This window comes from Castor canadensis, chromosome 3, assembly GCF_047511655.1.
Source record: "Castor canadensis chromosome 3, mCasCan1.hap1v2, whole genome shotgun sequence".
In the NCBI taxonomy this organism is placed as follows: Eukaryota; Metazoa; Chordata; class Mammalia; order Rodentia; family Castoridae; genus Castor; species Castor canadensis.
In genome coordinates this window covers 58,323,171-58,328,969 of record NC_133388.1, presented here as the reverse complement: position 1 = coordinate 58,328,969, position 5,799 = coordinate 58,323,171, and the positions used below count along the sequence as shown (strand labels likewise).

The following is a 5,799-nucleotide window of genomic DNA, read 5'->3' as shown; positions in this document are numbered from 1 at the left end:
ATAGGGACTCATTTATAAAAGTACACTTTAGAGCACATAAAAGAGTATAACCAGAAACATGTGACACTTAAATCTTTGCAGAAAAATATAAAATGGCTATGCTATTTTATTTCCATCTTTGCATTGTCTGGATAGTTCTAGTTACTGAAATTTTTGGTATGTTTACCCATGATGCCAGAGTAAATTTTAGTCTCATGTGCTTATAAATTCATTTTATCTGTTTCTCACAGCAAAACTGCTTAAGTCCTAAAGTAAGATATTTCAATTATAAAAATATAGCTATGGCGTTAAAGAGTTCCTCCAGGACTCTGAGAGGAAATTCCTGGTATAAGTGAACAATTTTTTCTAAATTGCTGTCTGAAGGGGCTTAAGGAATAACTCCTATTTTCTCCTTCCTAAATTCTGAAGCAATTGATAAGATGAGAATAAGCAAGAATGGAGCCCAAAATATAATTTTATTACTGATAAAATGGATGTTAAAGCAACTATCTTTGCTATGTGGTAAGAGGAGGCTATTTATATTGAACCCCAGAATTAGGAAGAATTATTCAGACTGACTCTCTTAGTGCCAGTAACCCATAAACACCCTCATTTGGAGACATTGTAAAATACTTGATGTGGGAGAAAACAAACTAAGTATCTGACTTTTGAAGGATACAGATGACAATGGGACGAGACTGTCTCATTAAACTCACCAGTAGAATTCACTATTCTCTCTAGGAAGTCAGTAGAGAGGAGGAAGAAACAATAAAAATTATAAATTAATTGATGTCTCTCACAGCAATACAGTCATTCATGCATAAGAACATTTGGGTCAACAACGAACTGCATATACAGCTGTGGACCCATAAGATATATTTCTAGTATTGTCATATCCACCTTAATTTTTGTAAATGCACCCTTTGATGTTCCCACAACAATGAAATTGCCTAATGATGCATTTCTTGGTGTCTCCTCCTAGTTAGAACAATGGGAAAGAAAATTTCTATTCTTCCAACTTCAACTCTAGAGGAGCGCCAGAACCCCTTAGCTTGTTATGAAATGAATTTCAGTGCAGTAGTTGAGGGAAGCATTCATTCTGTTTATCAAATTGTCTTTGTTACCTCAGGGAAACTATGTTGCTTATTCCTTCTTCCAGGGGTTTGCTTGGTCTCTCAAGTGAATAAACAATGGACACATAGCAGACTTAGCCCAGTAGTTCTTCAGACATTCTTAGGCACACATGAACACAACAATGCACACACCTTCAACTCAAGTAACAGGATCTGATGTGAGAATTTATTGAGCAAACTCATCATCTCATTCAATTTGGTTACTGCTTTTCATTCAATTGGTGTATAATCTCCTAAATTAAAGGTATCTAAATGCTACTTATTCCCCCATATCAACTCCATGTCAACTCTAAGATTTTGTTGAATCACAGAAGATTGAAGATTTTAGAAAATACTCAGACACATTTAGTTCAAACACTCATCCAATGTTTGAAGTTTCTCTGTAATTCAACCTTTGAATACTCATCATGTTCCATTTCAAAACACCTTCCTTTCTCCCAAACATATCTTTTGCTCTTTTGAAGACTTTGATCTTCAAAATGTCAATTTTTATTTTTAGTCAAAGTATGACTCCCTATAGTTTTTATGTATTTTTTCTAGTTGAAGATATATGGAATAATATCATCTATACCCCCTCAAACGATGTTTTCTCAAATGTTCAAATATAGTTACCATAGTCAGTTTTCTTTCTTTAATTTTTTTTGGATTTATTGAGATATAATTGACAAATAGAAATTATATGTATTTGAAGTACACAACTTCATGTTTTGATACATGTATACATTTTGAAATGATCAACACAATCAAGATAGTTAGCATTTCCATCACCTCATGTAGTTACTTTAAAAAAGAACACTTAAGATCTATCCTCTTGGCAAACGACAGGTGCAGGGATATTTCAAAGATATATCAGGTTTGGTTCTAGAAAATCACAGTAGAGCAAATGTACCAATAAAACAAGTTATGCTATTTTTTTGGTTCCAAGCACATATAGAATTTATGCTTATACCACATTGTAGTCTATTAAGAGTGAAAAAACACTATGTTTTAATAAACAGTGCACATACTTTAATTAAAGTGCTTTATCCTTTAAAAAGGCTAGGAGTCAGCTGAGACTTCAGTGATGTCTCACTGATGACATCTGGCCTTGATGTTGATGGCTGCTGACCTATCAGAACGTGGTTAACTGAAGTTTGGGATGGCTGTGGCAGTTTCTTAAAATAAGACAAGATGAAGTGTGCCCATCAATTTGCCCTTGTCTTCATGCATGATTTTCTCTGTAGCATGCAATTCTGTTGGATAGCATTTCATCCATAAACTTCTTTCAATACTGAAGTCAATCCTCTCAAACACCACTATTGCCTTGTCATCTAAATTTATGTGATATTGTAAGTACTTGGCTGTAATTTCAACAATGTTAACAACGTCTTCACCAAGAGTCAATTCCATCTCAAGAAACTTTCTCCACTCATTCATAAAAAGCAACTCCTTATCCATTTAAGTATTTTTTTTTAATTTTTATTGTTTTGTTATTCATATGTGCACACAAGGCTTGGGTCATTTCTCCCCCCTGCCCCCACCCCCTCCCTTACCACCCACTCCGCCCCCTCCCTCTCCCCCACCCCCTCTATACCCTGCAGAAACTATTTTGCCCTTATCTTTAATTTTGTTGAAGAGAGAGTATAAGCAATAATAGGAAGGAACAAGGGTTTTTGCTAGTTGAGATAAGGATAGCTATACAGGGAGTTGACTCACAATTTCCTGTGCATGTGTGTTACCTTCTAGGTTAATTTATTTTGAAATCAAAATGATTCAGGTATGTCTTAGGCTCCACTTTTAATTTTAGTCCTTTTATTTCTTCTACTACACTTTCAGTTACTTCTTTTACAGAGGTCTTGAACCCTCCATGTCATCTGTGAGGGTTGGAATCAAATTCTTCCAAGCTCCTGTTTAGGGTGATATTTTCACCTCCTTCCATGTCATCTGAGGTATCACAACACTGAGTTCTTTCCAGAAAATTTTCAAAGTACTTTTCACAGATCTATCGGAGGAAGCACCATGTGCATGGTAGCCATAGCTTTATGAAGTGTATTTTTTAAGTAATAAGACTTAGAAGTAAAATTGCTCCTTGATTCCTTGGCAACAGAATAGATGTTGTGTTAGCAATTATAGAAACAAAAATAATCACATCCATCTCCATCAGAGCTCTTGGGTACTGATACACATGGCCAATGACCAGTAATATTTTATACAGAATAATGGTTGAGCAGGTTTCCTATTATTTTATTTATTTATTTATTTTTATTAGCATATATTAATTGCACTAAATGAGGGTTTTTATTGTGATGTCTTCATCCACATAATGCATTTTAATCATATTCATCCCATTATTCTTTCTTATTCCCCCTCCCCGACCCCTATTTTTATCTTTCAAATTTTATGGGTTTAATTATGATTTTTTTATATGTACATAGTGTCCTTTGATCATTTTCTTCCATCCTACCTTGTCTTATCCTCCCTCTTGCCTCCTGCCGATTTTTATAACAGGTGTCCTAGTTTACAGTCTCACCGGCAATGTCCATGGTTCTAAATTCCCTGCATCCTCACCAGCATTTGTTATTGTTTGTTTTCTTGACAATTGCCATTTTTGACTGGGATAAGTCAGAATCTCAGTGTTGTTTTGACATGCATTTCCTTTATGACTGAGGATGTTGCATGTTTCTGTATGTATTTATTGGCCACTTGTATGTCTTCAGAGAACTGTGCAGTTCACTTGCCCATTTGTTAATTGAATTATTTGTTCTTTTGTTTTCAATTTTTTCAGCATTATATATATTGTTGATATTACTCCCTTGTCTGAGTAATTACTGACAAAGATTTTCTCCCATTCTGTAGACGTCTCTTTACTCTGAAAATTGTTTCCTTTGATGTACAAAACTTTTCAATCTGACACAATCCCATTTGTGAATTATTGCCCTTAAATCCCACATTATTGGAGTCCTATTTAGAAAGATCTTGCCTATGCCTATATTTTGAAGTACTATGTTTTCCTCTAGTAGTTTTGAAGGTTTAGACATTAAGGTTTTGAATTTTGATTGATATTTGTGCAAGGTAAAAAGGATTGTAGTTACAATCAAGAATCAGATGCTATTTTATGCCATTGATGTGTGTGTCTCTGTTTTTGTGCCAATAACACACTGTTTTTGTTAGTATGGCTCTTGAGTATAACTTGAAGTCAGATTTTGTGGTATCACCAGAATCTATCTCTTTGCTCAGGATTGCTTTGGCTATTGTGGGCCTTTTGAGCTTCCATATGAATTTTCTGTGAAAAATATAATTGGGATTGTGACTTCCTGTCTCTAGCTCTTAAAGTTCTCTATGGCATCTTGTAGTACAAGGCTATTTTCATCTACATTAAAAATCTTTGTTTTAGTGTAGCCTCCTTTCTTGAGTTACTTAGATCTTCTGGATAATTTGCAGGTTTTCCATCAGTGCTTGCTAATGTGAAAAGAGCTTCACTTTTCATATTATGGAGACAGTTTTTCTCTAGCTAGTTTCAAATTTTTCCTCTTTAACATATCCCTCTGTCTTGGCTAAGAATTATCATAATTCTTGATAAGAATTATGATTTGCTTGAGTTATACTGTGGTCAAGAAAATGTGGTTGATTTGATCTTATTCCAAACCATGAAAATGTGCTCCCATATCAGCAACAAGGTTATTTCAGTTTGTTATCATTCACATATTCAGTGAAGTAGCAGTTTAAGTTCCTTTCAAGAATTTTTCCTAAGACTAGCGAACAATACAGTCAGGATGGCTAAAGGTGACCCCAAGAAACCAAAGGGCAAGATGTCTGCTTATGCCTTCTTTGTGCAGACATGCAGAGAAGAACATAAGAAGAAAAACCCCACAGTCCCTCTCAGTTTTACAGAATTTTCCAAGGAGTGCTCTGAGAGTTGGAAGACAACGTGTGGGAAGGAGAAATCTAAATTCAATGAAATGGCAAAGGTGGATAAAGTCCAATATGATCAAGAAATTAAGGATTATGAGCCAGCTAAGGGAGGCAAGAAGAAAAAGGATTGCAATGCCGCCAAAAGACCTCTGTCTGAGTTCTTCCTGTTCTTTTCAGAATTCTACCCCAAGATCAAATCCATAAATCTTGGCATCTCTATTGGAGACGTGGTGAAAAAGCTGGGTGAGATGTGGAATAACTTAAGTGAGAAGCATGAAAAGGACATTGCTGACTATAAGTCAAAAGGAAAGTTTGACCCAAAGGGTTCCACTAAAGTTGCCCAGAAAAAGGTGAAGGAGGAAGATGAAGAGGAGGAGGAGGAAGAAGAGGAAGATGAATAAAAACTGTTTATCTGTCTCCTTATGAAAACCTTAGAGTAGTGGAGTGCCGTGGTTGACACATCTTGTATTTGAGGTATGACTGTTGCCCTCATTAGGTTTAGTCCCAAAATTTGATCACGATCATATTGTAGTCTCTCAAAGTGCTCTAGAGATTGTCTGGTTTACAGGAAGTGGCCATGGGTGTCTGGAGCATCCCGAAACTGTATCAAAGTTGTACATATTTCCAAACTTTTTTAAAACGAAAAGGCACTCTCCTGTTCTCCTCACTCTGTGCACTTTGCTGTTGGTGTGTCAAGGCATTTGAAGATGTTTCTGGCATTTTATTTTCATTTTCTAAGGTGGTGTTACCTCTATGATTATTGGCTAAAAACCCTGAGTTACCAACTGTACATATC

At 35.6% G+C, this 5,799-nt stretch overlaps 1 pseudogene; it reads left to right on the top strand.

Moving 5' to 3' along the window:
* Positions 1-4,850: 4,850 nt before the first annotated feature.
* LOC109702301 (high mobility group protein B3 pseudogene) lies at positions 4,851-5,404 on the top strand (annotated as a pseudogene).
* The last annotated feature ends 395 nt before the right edge of the window (positions 5,405-5,799 follow it).